Below are 20711 nucleotides of genomic sequence, written 5' to 3' on the forward strand. Positions count from 1 at the left end.
TAAATAAGACATGTACTACCTTATATTATACCCTGATATTAGCGTGTTTTACCGCACAATTGTTGGACTTGTATTTATTTCTATGTAGCTACATAGTGGGCCCCAAGCATGATTTTCTCAGGTGGGCCCAAGGTGCTCCAGTCCGACGCTGCCTGTGACCCCTTCTCTCCACAGCCAATTTTCATTTTTTGCGCTTCTTTTTCTTCCCTTCTTCTAAGGCCTCTTTCACACGTCAGTGTCTCCGGTACGTGTAGTGACAGTTTTCTCACGTACCGGAGACACTGACACACGTAGACCCATTCAAATGAATGGGTCTATGCACATGTCTCCGTGTTTTCACGGACCGTGTGTCCCTGTTGAAAACACAGAGACATGTCCGTTCTTCGCCGGCAGCACGTACCGCAATACGTGCCGCACACGTGCACACGGAGAACAGTGTGCACTCTCCTCCGTGTGCACGTAACGCCCGCAGGAGAGACAGCGCTACAGTTAAGCACTGTCCCCCCCGCGTGCGGTGCTGAATCCAGAATTCATCCCTTCTTCCCAGCAGCGCTCGCTGGAAAGAAGGGATGAATCATCTTCTTTTTTTTCTTACCCCTTAAAAATAAAGTTAATGCGTCCCCTCCCGCCTCCCATCCTCTGTGCGCCCCCTCCCTTCCCCCTCCCCCCCCCGCTTGCTAGGAAATACTCACCCAGCTCCCAGCTCCAGCGATGTCTCCTCTCAGCGGCTGCTGTGCTGTGTGAGCGGTCACGTGGTCTCGCTCATTACAGTGGGGGAATATGCGCATATTCCTCACTGTAATTAGTGGTCCCACGTGACCGCTCACACAGGAGAAGATGCCAGCGCTGAGAGGAGAGAGGAGACATCGCGGGAGCTAGGTGAGTATTTCTATGCAAGGGGCCGGGCGGCGCATGGGGGATGGGAGGTGGGAAGTCACCAGCACTTTATTTTTAACAAAAAAAAACAAACTTGATCTTTCATTTCTCCTCTCCTGCGGGGGAGAAGAGATGAATGCGGCTTCAGCACCACACAGGGGGGACAGCGCTTAGTGTAGCGCTGTCTCTCCTGCACGGTCCGTGTGGTCCTCAGGCGGCACACGGATGCCGCACGTGTGCCACACTGATGTGCTACGTGAGCACACGGACACACGGACACGGATAATTCCGGTACCGATTTCTCCGGTACCGGAATTATCTGGACGTGTGAAAGAGGCCTAAGAGCCACAGCTTTTTTACATTTCCATCCTCATAGCTATACAAGCTTTTGTGTTTTGCAGGATGAATTGTAGTTTTGAATTACACTATACAGTAATTTACCATTCAATGTACTGGAAAATAGGGGAAAAAAATGCCAAATGCAATAAAATTGGTGAACAAATGCAATTCCACCATTTTTTGTGTTTTGTTTTTACAGCATACATTCTGTGGTAAAAGTTACTCTGAATCGTAATTCTCCAGGTTAGTAAGATTACATTGCTATCAAACTTGTTTAGTTTTTTTATTTAAGTGGAGAAAAAAAAAATCAGAAATTTGTAGAAAAATGTTTTGGGGTTTATTCTGCCATTTTCCAAGAGCTGTAACATTTTAGCTTTTCCATTGATTCAACTGGTCAAGGGAATGTTTTTTTACATGACAAGGTGACCATTTTATCGATACTATTTTTGTCCATATATGACATTTTGATCTGTTTTTATTGCATTTTTTGTGGGATGAGTAGTGATCAAAAAACACACCTTTAGCATTTTGATTCTTTTTCTTCGTTACAATGTTTACCTAGCTGATTACTTAATTTTATATTTCGATAGATCAGACTTTTTTTGAATGCGGCGATACCACATGTGTAATTTCTTTTAATTTTTAAATTTTTTTTGTTTTTTTTTATTTTCAGGGTGATTTGAACTTTTAGATTTTTTTATTTTTTACTTTATTTGCAAGTCTCCTTAGGGTATGTTTCCACGTTCAGAAAACGCTGCGTGTTTGACGCTGCGTAGAGCCGCAGCGTCACACACGCAGCGTCCAGATGTTACAGCATAGTGGAGTGGATTTTATGAAATCTCGTCTCCACTATGCGGTAAAACACGCAGGCGGCAGACCTGCGCGTCTTTTGAGAATGCAGCATGTCTGTTTAAAATGCGGCGACGCTCAATCGCCGCACTGTAAAGTTATCATAGACTATCATTAGATGCAGTAAAACCGCATCTAATGATTAGTCACATGCGTAGAAACTGCGTAACCACAGCTTACTACGCATGTCTGCATGTCTGCCGGCTCACCTGTCCCGCCGCCGGAAGTCCTTCATCCACCGCAGTTTTCACGATAACTTATCGCGAGAACTGCCGTGCATGTGAACGGGAGTTATCTCCGGTCACTTGTCTGCTTCTCACAAACAGCTGATCAGCTGATTGTGAGAACGCTGTAGCGTAGGTGATCGCTGGAGAGTTATCTCCGGCGATCATCTACAGGCTCTGCTACATCTGGATGTCAGGCATCCAGATGTAGCAGAGCCGGACTCGTCTAGACTGTGTGCACATACAACACACAACATACACCATACAACATCCACCATTCACCATACAACATACACCATACGACATGCAACATGCGACATACAACATACTACATGTGACATACAACAAACGACATGCAACATACAACATGCAACATGCAACATACAACATGTGACATGCAACATGTGACATACAACATGCGACATACAACGTGTGATGTGCGAAATGACGTGCAACATACGACATGCAACATGTCACATGCATCATGCGAAATGCAACATGCTGCATGCGACGTGCAACATGCGACATACCACATGCGACATGCTACATACAACATGCAACATACTTGAAGACACAAAAGAGAATGGTAAAACCAAAAACACTCAGTTTGAAAAAATGTTTGCAGTAATCCGCAAGTGCTAGTAAAAGATGTAAATAACAGGGTATTTGGTTGATACGTTTTTTGCAAAAAATGTATACTAAGCTGCTCTACCAATCTTCACGGTATACCCATATCAGAGCAGTCCTAACTAATGTATGCAATCCCTATCTGATGTATTTAAAAACCTGATCATCTGTATATTACCTGTGTGAACAGGGTTCAGAGAGGAAAAATCCATGTGTGCATACAGGGCAGAACAGCTTTTGTGCAGCTAGCTCCTCTTGGGAGCTATAGACATACAGTACATTAAACATAGAGTACATACTTACCATCACCTTGTCACCTTGATACCCGAAGCCATTGTCACCTGTAACAAATAATAAAATAATAAACAAACAATATACTCCCTGATCCGCAGATATCCAATTAAAATGAGTGTCCTACGACGATCTCCCGTGGAGAGCAGCCACATCAGCTGATGTGACCGCTCTCCAGAGGCTCCAGGAATACAATGATGGAAGGTATTCTTCCACAATGTATTCCCAACAATGTATTCCTCCGCCCCTGTGAGAAAATAGTCCATAGTCTCACTGGTGGCACTGCTGTGTGGGAAAATTCCCACACAGCTTTGCCATAAAGTGAGACTCTGAACAAAGGTAACCTCAGTGATACACTGCGGGAGCCATTGTCTCCTGTCAGTGTGTCACTCGAGGGCCTATAGAGTGGTGACATCACCCGATGTCACTGTTCTATAGGGGAGATCGTCGTGGGACATTCGTTATTGATTGGAAAGTAATATACGGTTGGTTTATTATTTTTACTTTTTTTGCAGGCGCTCAAGTATGGTAAGTATGGTGAAATTAAGAATGATAAAATACTTTTTTCTGGCTGTGTCTTTATGTTTTTTTTACACTTTCACTACAATAGGATTAGTAATGGATAGGTGTCTTATTGATGCCTCTCCATTATTAACTGGGCTTAATGTCACCTTATATTAGCAAGGTGACATTAACCCCTTATTACCCCATATCCCACTGCTACAGGGAAGTGGAAAGAGAGGGGCTAAGTGCCGGAATTGGTGCATCTTACAGATGTGCTATTTGTGGGGCGGCTGCAGGCTGGTATTTGTAGCCGGGGGGGCCAATATCCATGTCCCCTCTCTAGGCTATGAATATCAGCCCGCAGCTGTCTACATAGCCTTTCAGCTATGGGCTGATGGGCTGATATTCATAGCCTGGGAAGCCATTTTTTTTTCAATTTTTTTTTAAATTAAACATATTGCATTTAAGGCCGGCATCAATACCCGGCACTGCCGCGGGCACTCAGGACCGGAGCATTCAGCTGCATAGAAATACATGCAGCCGCACGCTCCGCTCCCGAGTGTTGGTGGCAGTGCCAGGTATTGAAGCGAGAGACTTGTGTGAATTTCTCGCGAGTGTGACCGTGGCCTAACGCAGAATTCGTGTGTGTTTCTTTATTTAAGGCCAGGATCACACATGCGAGAAACTCAGAGGAGTCTCGCATCTTAATACCCAACACTGGCGCTGGCACTCGGGAGTGGAGCGTGCAGCTGCATAGAAATACATGCAGCTGTACGCTCTGCTCCCGAGTGCCGGCGGCATTACCGGGTATTAAGATGCGAGACTCATCTGAGTTTCTCGCTTGTGTGATCCATCTATCGTATCTATCTATTGTATCCATGTATCTATCTATCTATCTATCATATCTATCAATTATCTGTTTATCTATTATATATCTATCGTATCTATCTATCTATCTATCTATCTAATATTGATTTATCTATTATCCATCTATTATCTATCTATCTATCTATCGATATATCTATCTATATTGATATATCTATTGTACGATTGCACTTACTAACGGGTAGGGGATTACTCGCTTGGCACGGAATTCAAGCACTCGGGCACGAATTTTCAAACAAAACAGTCTATTTGGTTTATTAAAAACTCATAAACCATTTCATGAACATGATACGCCAACAGGTGACGTCTGAGCTCAAAGAACTCCAGCTCGTCCACTCCGGATTGGTGGAGCATCCATCACTTGAGGAGGTATTTACTTCAGGCACCACTTCTTTGGTGGCCTCCTCCACTTCTGCACCCTCAGACTTTGCACTGTCAGCATCAGCCCTCTCGGGTCTCAGCAATGACATCTTTAGTTTCGTCCCTTTTCCCTGGGACTTTAAAGTACTTCAGACACTCCAAGTCCTCAGCACCAGGTTTTCTGGAGCCTTCACCATCTTCCGTCAAACCTTCACAAGGTGCGACTGATTCAGCCCCTTTGCCTTTTTTTCGTCTTCGGCGACGGGAGGTAGACTTGCTATTTGTACCTGAGTCGGCCTTACTACACTCTTTCCCACTGGTGTCATCATCTGAATGGGAGTCACCACCACTGTCTGTCTCACACCCCACAACATGCTGAACCCTCAAGTCACTCTTTAACCGGGTGTCAGCTTCACAGGCTTTATTAACCACGTCACCTAAAGTCAACTTGGGGTACCCATCAGGTGACATGTCCGTAAGTTAGGCAGACGCACCTTCCCCACTTGTCAACCCGTTGACTGACCCATCAATTTTGGGAGGAATAAATGCTAATGTTGCGTCTCTAAGTTGGGCCCGTTCACCATTTTCCTTGGTCATGCCCACCTTAGGACTGTCAACTCTGGGGGCCGCATTCTCAACATTTCTACCTCCCATACACATTATTTCCACAATCACTTCACCCTTTTTCCACCAGTCCCACAGTGCTTCCAAATCTTGTCCTATTACCATAGAACACTGCAAGTTCGGGACTACAGCCAACTCATGGGATGTGGAAACATCCACAGTGACAATGTAGAGAGTGGCTACCTGAAGACCTTTAGTGTCACCACCTATGCCAGTTACTTTCACCTTTGTCCCAGGTGACACAGAACTTCCTGGAAGGGTTCTCAGCAAAGACGCTTCTTGTGACTCCTCACTGATTGTCGCCCCTTTTTTGGCTCTGCCCCCTTTTGGGCAAGTGCTCCGTTTTTTTACACCACCCCTGTCCATGTTACAGCCCCCTTTTGGGCTTCCACCCCTTTTTGGGCTACTACCCCTGTCTGGGTTACCGCCCCCTTTTGGGACTCCACCCCTTTTGGGCAACCATCCCCGTTTGGGTCACCGCCCACTTTTATGGACACCACCCTTTTAGGGATACCACCCCTTCCCTGGGGTACACCTTGTGGAATCCCACGGTACTCTTAAGCACCAGTTCGCACAGTACACACACTATGACCCTGGGCTTGTACTGGCCCTTTAAGAGTCTGCATGACCTGAAGGAAAGGGACATTTTTTTTTTTAAATATGTCACTTCACCAGCTCCCGCTGGTACTGCCACAGCTCCCACTGCAGTCACATACAAGCGGCACCTCCGCTTGTATGTGACTGCAAGCCATTGCCACTGCAGCTCCGCCTGCTGCGGAACCTCTTGCTGCAACTGCAGCTATGCTCCACAAGGCTCTGCACGGCTACTCCGCAAACTTCGTTGACCCGCCGATCCACAGCAAGCTGCTTGTCACCTTCGTGGACCCACCGATCCACAGCAAGATGCTTGTCAGCTTCGTAACCTGTTGTGAATTCCGCTCTTGGGCTCCCTCCGGTGGTTGTAAGTGGCACTTTTGTGAGTTCTGCTCTGGGGCTCCCTCTGGTGGTTTTAAGTGGAATGGCTGCTCCTTGGATTTAGCAGTCTGCAGCTACTTCCACTGATTGTCTTTCTGCTCGGCTATTTTTGCCTGGCTCTTCTCTTCAGCCAGTGCCACTTGTCAATGGTTCCTGGTTGGATTCACATCTCTCTTGGATTTCCCTGATATCCTGACCAGTTCAGCAAAGATAAGTCCTTTCTTTGCTCTTTTCTGTCCACATGTTGTGGACTTATTCGTTCTGTGCATTCTATGTTTTGTCCAGCTTGTCAGTATGGATTAATTCAGTTAAGCTGAAGTATGCTGCCTTCCAGGTGCGATGATCAAGGATGTGACCGATAGGATACCAAAGCTCTTCAGCTCCAAGGACGTCCACCCATTTCTTCTGATACATGTTGGCACCAATGACACGGCAAGGAAGGACCTACCGACAATCTGCAAGGACTTTGAAGAGTTGGGGAAGAAAGTAAAGGAACTGGATGCACAGGTAGTTTTTTCTTCTATCCTTCCAGTAGATGGGCATGGCACCAGGAGATGGAACAGGATCCTTGATGCAAACAACTGGCTAAGACGATGGTGCAGACAACAAGGATTTGGATTCCTGGACCACGGTGTGAATTACTGGTATGATGGACTCCTCGCCAGAGACGGACTACACCTCAACAAACCTGGGAAACACACATTCGCCAGAAGACTCGCTACACTCATCAGGAGGGCGTTAAACTAGAAGAAGAGGGGACGGGAAGAAAAACATTAGACTCGTACAAAGACGACCCAGGAAAACATACTCAGAAGGGAGGTAAGAACATTTCTAAAACAATCCACAGTGAGGAGATTGGAACAAAACAAAATCCTCTAAACTGCATGCTCGCAAACGCCAGAAGCCTGACAAACAAGATGGAAGAACTAGAAGCAGAAATATCTACAGGTAACTTTGACATAGTGGGAATAACCGAGACATGGTTAGATGAAAGCTATGACTGGGCAGTTAACTTACAGGGTTACAGTCTGTTTAGAAAGGATCGTAAAAATCGGAGAGGAGGAGGGGTTTGTCTCTATGTAAAGTCTTGTCTAAAGTCCACTTTAAGGGAGGATATTAGCGAAGGGAATGAAGATGTCGAGTCCATATGGGTTGAAATTCATGGAGGGAAAAATGGTAACAAAATTCTCATTGGGGTCTGTTACAAACCCCCAAATATAACAGAAAGCATGGAAAGTCTACTTCTAAAGCAGATAGATGAAGCTGCAACCCATAATGAGGTCCTGGTTATGGGGGACTTTAACTACCCGGATATTAACTGGGAAACAGAAACCTGTGAAACCCATAAAGGCAACAGGTTTCTGCTAATAACCAAGAAAAATTATCTTTCACAATTGGTGCAGAATCCAACCAGAGGAGCAGCACTTTTAGACCTAATACTATCTAATAGACCTGACAGAATAACAAATCTGCAGGTGGTTGGGCATTTAGGAAATAGCGACCACAATATTGTGCAGTTTCACCTGTCTTTCACTAGGGGGACTTGTCAGGGAGTCACAAAAACATTGAACTTTAGGAAGGCAAAGTTTGAACAGCTTAGAGATGCCCTTAATCTGGTAGACTGGGACAATATCCTCAGAAATGAGAATACAGATAATAAATGGGAAATGTTTAAGAACATCCTAAATAGGCAGTGTAAGCGGTTTATACCTTGTGGGAATAAAAGGACTAGAAATAGGAAAAACCCAATGTGGCTAAACAAAGAAGTAAGACAGGCAATTAACAGTAAAAAGAAAGCATTTGCACTACTAAAGCAGGATGGCACCATTGAAGCTCTAAAAAACTATAGGGAGAAAAATACTTTATCTAAAAAACTAATTAAAGCTGCCAAAAAGGAAACAGAGAAGCACATTGCTAAGGAGAGTAAAACTAATCCCAAACTGTTCTTCAACTACATCAATAGTAAAAGAATAAAAACTGAAAATGTAGGCCCCTTAAAAAATAGTGAGGAAAGAATGGTTGTAGATGACGAGGAAAAAGCTAACATATTAAACACCTTCTTCTCCACGGTATTCACGGTGGAAAATGAAATGCTAGGTGAAATCCCAAGAAACAATGAAAACCCTATATTAAGGGTCACCAATCTAACCCAAGAAGAGGTGCGAAACCGGCTAAATAAGATTAAAATAGATAAATCTCCGGGTCCGGATGGCATACACCCACGAGTACTAAGGGAACTAAGTAATGTAATAGATAAACCATTATTTCTTATTTTTAGGGACTCTATAGCGACAGGGTCTGTTCCGCAGGACTGGCGCATAGCAAATGTGGTGCCAATATTCAAAAAGGGCTCTAAAAGTGAACCTGGAAATTATAGGCCAGTAAGTCTAACCTCTATTGTTGGTAAAATATTTGAAGGGTTTCTGAGGGATGTTATTCTGGATTATCTCAATGAGAATAACTGTTTAACTCCATATCAGCATGGGTTTATGAGAAATCGCTCCTGTCAAACCAATCTAATCAATTTTTATGAAGAGGTAAGCTATAGGCTGGACCACGGTGAGTCATTGGACGTGGTATATCTCGATTTTTCCAAAGCGTTTGATACCGTGCCGCACAAGAGGTTGGTACACAAAATGAGAATGCTTGGTCTGGGGGAAAATGTGTGTAAATGGGTTAGTAACTGGCTTAGTGATAGAAAGCAGAGGGTGGTTATAAATGGTATAGTCTCTAACTGGGTCGCTGTGACCAGTGGGGTACCGCAGGGGTCAGTATTGGGACCTGTTCTCTTCAACATATTCATTAATGATCTGGTAGAAGGTTTACACAGTAAAATATCGATATTTGCAGATGATACAAAACTATGTAAAGCAGTTAATACAAGAGAAGATAGTATTCTGCTACAGATGGATCTGGATAAGTTGGAAACTTGGGCTGAAAGGTGGCAGATGAGGTTTAACAATGATAAATGTAAGGTTATACACATGGGAAGAAGGAATCAATATCACCATTACACACTGAACGGGAAACCACTGGGTAAATCTGACAGGGAGAAGGACTTGGGGATCCTAGTTAATGATAAACTTACCTGGAGCAGCCAGTGCCAGGCAGCAGCTGCCAAGGCAAACAGGATCATGGGGTGCATTAAAAGAGGTCTGGATACACATGATGAGAGCATTATACTGCCTCTGTACAAATCCCTAGTTAGACCGCACATGGAGTACTGTGTCCAGTTTTGGGCACCGGTGCTCAGGAAGGATATAATGGAACTAGAGAGAGTACAAAGGAGGGCAACAAAATTAATAAAGGGGATGGGAGAACTACAATACCCAGATAGATTAGCGAAATTAGGATTATTTAGTCTAGAAAAAAGACGACTGAGGGGCGATCTAATAACCATGTATAAGTATATAAGGGGACAATACAAATATCTCGCTGAGGATCTGTTTATACCAAGGAAGGTGACGGGCACAAGGGGGCATTCTTTGCGTCTGGAGGAGAGAAGGTTTTTCCACCAACATAGAAGAGGATTCTTTACTGTTAGGGCAGTGAGAATCTGGAATTGCTTGCCTGAGGAGGTGGTGATGGCGAACTCAGTCGAGGGGTTCAAGAGAGGCCTGGATGTCTTCCTGGAGCAGAACAATATTGTATCATACAATTATTAGGTTCTGTAAAAGGACGTAGATCTGGGGATTTATTATGACGGAATATAGGCTGAACTGGATGGACAAATGTCTTTTTTCGGCCTTACTAACTATGTTACTATGTTACTATGTAAGCTGGAAGCTCTGGGAAGCAGATTTACCCTCCACACCTTTAGTCAGGTGTGGAGATTTTTGTAAACTCTGTGTGGATTTTTGTAGTTTTTTATACTGACCGTACAGTATTCCGTCCTGTCCTATCTATCTAGCTAGACGGGCCTCCTGTGCTACATCCTGGTTTCATTCTACGTATGTCTTTTCCCTCTCCACTCACAGTCATTACTTGTGGGGGGCTATCTATCCTTTGGGGATTTTCTCTGAGGCAAGATAGTTTTCCTGTTTCTATCTTTAGGGGTAGTTAATTCTCAGGCTGTGACGAGGTGCCTAGGGAGTGACAGGAGCATCCCACGGCTACTTCTAGTGTTGTGTCGAGCTTAGGGACTGCGGTCAGTACAGGTACCACCTCCTTCAGAGCTCGTCCCATGTTGCTCCTAAACCACCAGATCATAACAGTAACCCCGCCGAGTTACAGACAGACGCAATCATCGTGGCCCTGCCGAGCCACAGCAATTAACTCTGAACGTGCCACCTGGAACATTGCCCGCATTCTCCACCATATGTACGATTGCACTTACTAACGGTTAGGGGATTACTCGCTTGGCACGGAATTCAAGCACTCGGGCACGAATTTTCAAACAAAACAGTCTATTTGGTTTATTAAAGACTCATAAACCATTTCATGAACAGTCCATTACACATTCCATCAGGACATCACAGTATATGGCTTTGAAAAACGGTCACTAAACACGCTGAACCACTGTGTCCAGTTACCGTGGGTGACCGCACGCCATACAGTTCATTATTGCCCATGGAGCACAACAGGCACCAACATACGACATTACGGTTGCAGCAACTAAACACGCTGGTCCTCTCCTGACCAGTTGCCGTGGGTTACCACACAGTTCATAACACAAGCACCAGTAGTCCGTATCGGTACCTGACGGGAGCTCCTGCTCCACCTGTTGACTCCTTGTCAGTCCTCTCTTCCGGGAAAGCTGCCTACGAGGATCACCAACTTGCCTGGGCTGCACACCTTAGTTAGTCCAGACCCACCGAAGGTCAATAGCTTCCCCAACACAGATTATCCAGGTCCACAGTTTCACTGTGTGCTGCTCAGGGATCCGGTCCTACTCCCAGGACCTCCCAACACCAGCATGTACTTTTCAGGAAGCCTACTCCCAGGTCTTCCAACACAGGAACCACTAAGGAAGATACACGGGGACAGGTGACTCACACCCTGGTCACATTATATATCCTTAACCACTCCCCTGGGTGGGAGTGTGGGTGTGTGGCTAGTTTGTCCCACCCATCTCACATAACTAGCCCTGCCAGCCTCCCATGACTATTATACAACCCTATAACTATAGGACTACAGGTTCCAGAACACCACATCGCTTCATGCTGGTAGCGCAGAGTCTCCTCCTCTGTGACACACATATCGGCCATTCACCACAATGCCGGACTTTGTAACATCATCACATCCATGCATGCAACTGCCATGCACTCTCACAGCCTCAATACGCCTCCGTGCGTATACTGGGGAGACCATGCAGCGCCCCTACCTGTTACAGGGGTCACTGCATCACACTATATATAGATAGATATATTTATAGATAGATAGATAGATGCGATAGATCGATACAATAGATAGATACGATAGATGGATACAATAGATAGATAGATATGATAGATGCAATAGATGGATACAATAGATAGATATGATAGATAGGATAGATATCTATCATATCTATCTATCGTATCCATCTATCTATCTATCTATCTATCTATCTATCTATTTATCGTATTTATCTATTATCTTTTTATCTATTATCTATCTATCACTATATCTATCTATTGATATATCTATATATAGATATATTTATAGATAGATATATCGGTAGATAATAGATAGATATATTGATAGATAGATACAATAGATAAATACAATAGATAGATCCATATATAGATATGATAGATAGATACGATAGATAGACAGATACGATAGATATGTATCGTATCTATCTATCTATTGTATCCATCTAACGTATCTATCTATCTATCTAGTTGTGTGTGTATATTCTTTAATGGAGTATGTAAATGAAGAGGTTGGACAAGAAATGACATCACAATTCTTTTTTTTGTATATCTTTATTGAGCTTACAAAAACACACACAAATCCGCATGAAAAAAACGCATAAAAACGCATGAAAATAAACATTTTAAAAATAAATAATAAATAAACATTGTCTCCTGTCAGTGTGTTACTGGAGGGCCTATAGAGTGGTGACATCACCCGATGTCACTGTTCTATAGGGGAGATCGTCGTGGGACGTTCGTTATTAATTGGACTACGGCAGAAAGTAATATACGGTTGGTTTATTATTTTTTATTATGGTGAAATTAAGAATAATAAAATACTTTTTTTCTGGCTGTCTTTATTTTTTTTTACACTTTCAATACAATAGGATTAGTAATGGATAGGCGTCTTATTGATGCCTCTCCATTATTAACCAGGCTTAATGTCACCTTATATTAGCAAGGTGACATTAACCCCTTATTACTCCATATCCCACTGCTACAGGGGAGTGGAAAGAGAAGGGCTAAGTGCTGGAATTGGTGCATCTTACAGATGTGCCATTTCTGGGGTGGATGCGGGCTGGTATTTGTAGGCGGGGGGAAATATCCATGTCCCCTCTCTAGGCTATGAATAGCAGCCCGCAGCTGTCTGCGTAGCCTTTCAGCCATGGGCTGATATTCATAGCCTGGGAAGCTCCATGGGTATTAACCCCTTCCCAGGCTACAAACATCAGTCCCCCAGGCGCTGGCTTTCCCTCTCCGGCGCAGAAAATTGCGCGGGAGCCCACGCCATTTTTTTTTTTTAATTTTTTTTTTAAATTAAACATTGCGTTTAAGGCCGGGGTCAATACCCGGCACTGCCATGGGCACTTGGGACCAGAGCGTTCAGCTGCAACAAATAATGTGCTCCACTATGAAAGTGCCCATCCGGCACATACAAGAACTGCGATCCCTTACAGTCAAATGGTAAGGTTGAGGAAAATAAATAATACTAATAAAAAGTATAAAGAACAAATAGTCAAGCTCAAAAATCGTTTTAAAAACAGAGGATATCCAACTGATGTTTTAGATCGGGCAGAAAGTCGGGCTAATAAATTGTCTAAATCAGAATTACTTAAAAAACGAACAGCAAAAAGTTGCGCTTTAGATGACAAAGCTTATCGTAAGTTTAATTTTACGTTTAAGCATAGCCCAATGGATAAAGCGATCCATGTAGCAGTGAGAAAAAATTGGCACATTTTGCAGAATGATAGGGATTTAGTAAAAATCTCGACACTGGATCCACAATTTGCTTATAAACACTCTAAAAATCTTGGAGATCTATTGGTACACAATAGGTTATTGCCAGCACAAAATAATTGGCTGACAAAGGATTTGCCCAAAGGCAACTTTAAGTGTAAAAGCTGTAAATTTTGCCATTTGCATAAATTAGTTAATCCGTTAAAAATCGGAGGCATAGTCCATAGTGTACGGGATTTTATCACGTGTAAGAGCAAATACGTGGTGTATGTGATTTATTGTCCATGCAATTATTTTTATATCGGTAAGACAATACGTTCCCTAACTACCAGGTTCAGAGAACATTACAATTCAATAAGGACAAGCAAGGGTTGCATGCGGCTTATAAAGCATATGCAAGAGCAGCATAATAGCAACCCGGAATTGATGCAATTTGCTGGCCTGCAAATAGTTAAATTCCCACCTCAGGGAGGTAACCACGATAGGCTCCTTCTGAGAGAGGAGGGGAAGTGGATTTTAAAAGCCAATGCTCAGGGTCCTTTAGGCCTTAACGATAAATCAGATATGGCCGTATTTCTATAAATTTCGTCAAAACTTCAGTGAGCATAAGATAAAACATATACTGATATATTTGAAGAATGTTTTTGATACAATTTATGTATAAAATTTCAGTAATGTGTTGTTTTTTTTCATTATGGATGTAACCTGTATAAAAGGAAATGACATCATTTTATTTCACATGGACCCGTAGAAGTGCCATTCGCACGAAACGGCCGTCGTCCTCCTGCACTCCCCGCACCCTTGTAACTTCTTAGCATGAGACTGTATTAATCTGTACATGGATTAAATACTCCGTATCAGCAAACTGGTGAGTGACGCTGTTTTCTTACTCTCTTTATGAGATTTCGCATTGCATTACTTATACACAGCTGAGCACCAAAAAACTGGTTGCATACCAACGTCGGCACGTGAAGGAGAAATGTGATTGCAAGATTGCAAGTCTTCTTGCTGCGGGGTAGATGGTCCGAGTGCCATTCCATTTCTGAAGAGTTCAGCTTCTCCGCTCCTGAGTGCCGGTGGCAGTGCTGGGTATTGAAGAGAGAGACTTGTGTGAGTTTCTCGCGAGTGTGACCCTGGCCTAACGCAGATTTCGTGTGTGTGTCTTTATTTAAGGCCGGGATCACACATGGGAGAAACTCAGACGAGTCTCGCATCTTAATATCCGACACTGGCGCCAGCACTCAGGAGCGGAGCGTGCAGCTGCATAGAAATACATGCAGCTGCACGCTCCGCTTCCGCGTGCTGGCGGCAATGCCGGGTATTAAGATGCGAGACTTGTCCGAGTTTATCGCTTGTGTGATCCATCTATCGTATCTATCTATCTATCTATCTATCTATCTATCTATCGTATTCATCTGTCTATCTATCGTATCTATCTATTATCTATTTATCTATTATCTATCTACTGTATCTGTCTATTGTATCTATCTATTATCTATCTATCAATATATCTATCTCGATATATCTATCTAGCTATCTATCGATATATCTATATATAGATAGATATATTTATAGATAGATATATCGATAGATAGATACGATAGATGGATACAATAGATAGATAGATGTGATAGATATGATAGATGGATACAATAGATAGATATGATAGACTAGATTGTGGCCCGATTCTAACGCATCGGGTATTCTAGAATATGCATGTCCCCGTAGTATATGGACAATGATGATTCCAGAATTCGCGGCAGGCTGTGTCCGTCGCTGATTGGTCGAGGCAACCTTTATGACATCATCATCGCCATGGCAACCATCAGACGCGGGATGTCTACGTCCTTTATGACATCATCGTCGCTGTGCCCGTCGCTGATTGCTCGAGGCCTTGACCAATCAGAGACGCGGGTTTCTACGTCGATACTGTGCCCGTCGCTGATTGGTCGAGGCCTGGTGGCCTCGACCAATCAGAGACGCGGGATTTCCAGGACAGACAGACAGACGGAAAAACCCTTAGACAATTATATATATAAATACAATAGATAGATACAATAGATAGATATGATTGATAGATATCTATCGTATCTATCTATCATATCCATCTATCTATCTATTTATCTATTATCTATCTATTATCTATCTATCAATATATCTACCTATCAATATATCTATATATAGATACTAGATTGTGGCCCGATTCTAACGCATCGGGTATTCTAGAATATGTATGTCCACGTAGTATATTGCCCAACCACGTAGTATATTTCCCAGCCACGTAGTATATTGCCCAGCCACGTAGTATATTGCCCAGTCACGTAGTATGTTGCCCAGCCACATAGTATATAGCCCAGTCTCATAGTATATTGCCCAGCCACATAGTATATTGCCCAGCTACGTAGTATATTGCCCAGCCACGTAGTATATTGCCCAGCCACGTAGTATATTGCCTAGCCACATAGTATATTGCCCAGCCACGTAGTTCACATAGTATATTGCCCAGTCATATAGTATATTGCCCAGCTACGCACAGAGCCACGTAGTATACAGCACAGAGCCACGTAGTATACAGCACAGAGCCACATAGTATACAGCACAGAGCCACGTAGTATACTGCCCAGTCACGTAGTATACAGCACAGTCACGTAGTATATTGGCCAGTCACGTAGTATGCACCATATCCCTGTTAACAAAAAAAGAATTAAAATAAATAATAGTTACATACTCACCTCCTGGAGCCTCCGGATCGAAGCAGCCGGTTCCCGATGCTTGGTGCGCGGTCCGGTCTGAAGATTGCATTGCGGTCTCGCGCGATAATGACGTAGCGGTCTCGCGAGACCGTACGTCATCACCTCGCGAGACCGCAATGCATGCAGCGGTCACCGGGGCGTTGTGCGGAGCGGAAAAGGCCGCTTCCTGATCCGGGGGGGCCACCGGAGGGTGAGTATTTAACTATTTTTTATTTTTTTATTATTTTTAACATTAGATATTTTTACTATTCATGCTGCATAGGCAGCATGAATAGTAAAAAGGTGGTCACACAGGGTTAATAGCAGCGTTAACCGAGTGCGTTACACTGCGGTCAACGCTGCCATTAACCCTGTGTGAGCGCTGACCGGAGGGGAGTATGCGGACGCCGGGCACTGAAAGAAGGAGCGGCCATTTTTTTCCGGACTGTGGCCGTCGCTGATTGGTCGCGGCATCTATGACAGGCAGCTGCAGAGACCAATCAGCGAATGAATAACCGTGACAGAAAGACAGACAGACAGAAGGACAGACGGAAGTGATCCTTAGACAATTATATAGTAGATACTTTTTATAAGCGTGTTAAACTTCAAAAAGATCAAAGACAAAAAAAAATTTTACGGACAGGGGCAAAAAAGTGCACTATTTTTAGAGACCATTTTGAAATTTCTGGACTGCTGGCTGGCACTTGTAGGTACAGTACACAGGAGAATGCAGGAAAGTCAATCCCACTATGACATTTTCAAGTCAGTAGAAGATTCAGATCCTGTAAGTATAATTTTATAATATGCTGTTCTATGGACTATACAGTTATGTGGGTTTTTTTTTTATAATTTTAAAATAAACTGACTACTGATTTTAATTACCCTTAATTACCCTTATGTGTGCAGTATCTTTTACTGCTAAAAATAGGATAATAATCCTTGGGAAGCTCATTTTTCCTCTAGTGCCAATCGCGTGAAAAACAGTAATCTTGATATCAGTTTCATCTGTTCGTAAAATACCAAGTTTAACCCCTGCCAATCCAGATCACTAAGGGAAAAACAGGTATTTCCAGCAGGTTTGAATAAGTTCTTGTGAATGGTAAGTAGTAAGTACTTGTTGGATGCTTTTTCCTGAGTCTTGGGGCCAAGTAGTCTTAGACTACACTCCTTCACTTCCATTGTCCCCTGCTCTGCCGGCAGCAGCGCGATCAGTGGACAATGAATGAAAGAACAAAATGACATGTGGTCCCCCCTATATTTTACAACCAACCCGGCAAAACTCAAAGGTGCGGTCTACTATTCTCAGGCTGGTAAGGGGCCATGGATATGGCCCCCCAAGCCTTAAAATAGTAGCCCGCAGCTACCCAGATGCACCAAATATGAAGCTTTGCCCAGTTCTTTCCACTTGCCCTGTAGAGTTGGCAAGTGGAGTAATGAGGGATTAATCTCACCTTCTTATTGTAAGGTGACATTAAGTCAGCTTAGTAGTCGCAGTGAATGAAACGCTGGGAGTGGAGCTTTGGTGAATAGCGGTGACATCACCGAAGCTCCGCTCCCAGCATTTAAGTCATTCACCAGTAATTACAGCCAGGCGCGGTCGCATTAGCAGCGCTCCCGATTGTAAACTGTTAATTCCCCTAGATATGGATTACTGCGTGGGACTGACTGTACGCCGGACAGGTATGGTATATTGTTTGTTTATTTTTTTTACTTTTTTTCCAGGAGATTGAGGGCTTTGCGTGGAATGGCAGAGTAATAAAGATGGAAAAATGTGTATATTGTTTTATTTCATTAAAATACTTTTTTCTTAGGGTACTGTTACACTATACGATTTACCAACGATCACGACCAGCGATACGACCTGGCCGTGATCGTTGGTAAGTCGTTGTGTGGTCGCTGGAGAGCTGTCAGACAGACAGCTCTCCAGCGACTAACGATGCCGAGGTCCCCGGGTAACCAGGGTAAACATCGGGTTACTAAGCGCAGGGCCGCGCTTAGTAACCCGATGTTTACCCTGATTACCAGCGTAAAAAAAAAAAAACAGTACATACTTACATTCCGGTGTTTGTCCCTTGCCATCTGCTTACCGCACTGACTGACTGCCGGCCGTGAAGTGAAAGCACAGCACAGCGCGCTGTGCTGTGCTTTCACTTTACGGCCGGCAGTCAGTCAGTGCGGGAAGCAGAAGGCAAGGGACCTGACGGACACCGGAATGTAAGTATGTACTGTTTGGTTTTTTGCAGCGCGGCCCTGCACTTAGTAAACCGATGTTTACCCTGGTTACAAGCGAACGCATCGCTGGATCGGTGTCACACACACCGATCCAGCGATGACAGCGGGAGATCCAGCGACGAAAGAAAGTTCCAAACGATCTGCTACGACGTACGATTCTCAGCAGGGTCCCTGATCGCTGCTGCGTGTTAGACACAGCGATATTGTATGGATATCGCTGGAACGTCACGAATCGTACCGTCGTAGCGATCAAAATGGCACTGTGTGACGGTACCCTTACTGTGTGGTATGTTTGATTAACCCTTTCACTACTCTAGGATTAGTAATGGAGAGGTGTCTTATTGACACCTCTCCATTACTAAGTCGGCTTAATGTCACCTTACAATAGGAAGGTGACATTAACCCCTCATTACCCCACTTTGCCAACACTACAGGGCAAGTGGGAAGAAGTGGACAAAGCTCAAGAATTGGTGCATCTAATAAATGTGCCGCCTTTTCTGGGCAGCTGTGTGCTGCTTTTTTAAGGCTGGGGGCCATATCCATGGCCCCTTACCAGCCTGAGAATAGCAGCCCGCACCTGTGAGTTTTGCTAGGTTGGTTGTAAAATATAGGGGGGAACAGTGCTTACGGTAGCGCTGCTTCCCGGCGACCGTCCGTGTGGTCCTGATGCGGCACATGGGCGGCACACGGTTGCCACATGTGTGCCACACGGATGTATCATATGGACACACAGGATTCCCAAATCCTGCAACCGTTCCTCATAGGACATGGTTTGCAGACTGGTCACCATTCTGGTAGCTCTTTTTTGAACTTGCTCCAGTTTGTTGCAGTTTGAGGTTTAAAGAAAAAATTTAAAAAGTGTCTGAATAACAGTAAACAAACATGATTCGTTACACATTTATACACACATGCTTTGAATGAAGCTGAGAACTCCTATTAAACAATGTGAATTGCTTTATTTTGGCACTCAGTATATATTGCCAGCCATTGTTTAATGTTCAGTAGCAAAGTGTACTGACAAAGAACAGTTGGAATCTCCCCAATGACTAATGCCTTGCAAACAAATGCAAACACAAAAGCAAAATCTTAGCTTAGCCAGTTTACTGCAAAGGTTACTTGACTTGGTTTTAACCAACTTCTAACATCATTTTGAGTTGTATATGAATATTGCATACTGACATAGGAAGATGAAAAAATCAAAACATAAACCTAACTGCTTTTAATTATTACATTACAACCAGAATCGAAAGGAGCTGGCTGACAAATTTTAGCCTAGGGGGAGTGGTAAGCACAATACACGTGTCTGTGAGTAGCTATTCATCCTTAACTAATTTCCCTCCACCTGCCAAGGTGGGATTAAATCTATGTGTCGGTAAGAGAGATGACTGGTGGTGTTCTTTTTATATCCAGATCACACAAGCGTTTGTAATATCAGGTCAATTATTAAACTGTAAAAGCGCAATTGCTTAATTGTTCAGACATGCCTACTGTCTTGGTATCATCTTTGTTTCAGATCTTTCCTTCACTCTGGAGCGCCCGCCAGGGCCATGGGTATACTCGGTACTGGGCCGGATCTTAACGGGATGTGGTTATGGCAGCAGTCACCCGGTCCGTGACCCTGGCCATCCAATAAAAGAGTCAATTGAAATTAAAGGGGAATGGGATAAAGTTTATAAGGGAATTGTTCGTGATGCCACCCGTGGTACTCAGTCAATATGGCCGACGCTGCAGTTCAAATCCACTGGGGCAGTTGGTGATGCAGCTAAGGCTACTTTCACACATCAGGTTTTCGCCGTCAGGCTGAATCCATCGGCGCACCGGAACAACGGATCTAGCATAAATTGTGAAAAACTGATGGGACGGAGCCGTTTTTCCGTCAGATCCAACTAGCGGAAGTGTTAAATATTAATTAATTTAATTATTCTTATTCTCAATTCTGTACTGAGCACATTGCTTCCTGCTGACATTACAAACAGCTATTTCTGTGTATGTAGCTCAGATTATAAGTCAATGCCATATACAGAAAACACGTGGTCTGTGGGATATATAAATAACGTCTGTTAAGAGGGTGGAGGGCCTTTTATCACGTGGGGGCTGCCACCTCCTGCCTTCACCAT

The sequence above is a fragment of the Ranitomeya imitator genome, chromosome 4, assembly GCF_032444005.1.
Source record: "Ranitomeya imitator isolate aRanImi1 chromosome 4, aRanImi1.pri, whole genome shotgun sequence".
Lineage (NCBI taxonomy): Eukaryota > Metazoa > Chordata > Amphibia > Anura > Dendrobatidae > Ranitomeya > Ranitomeya imitator.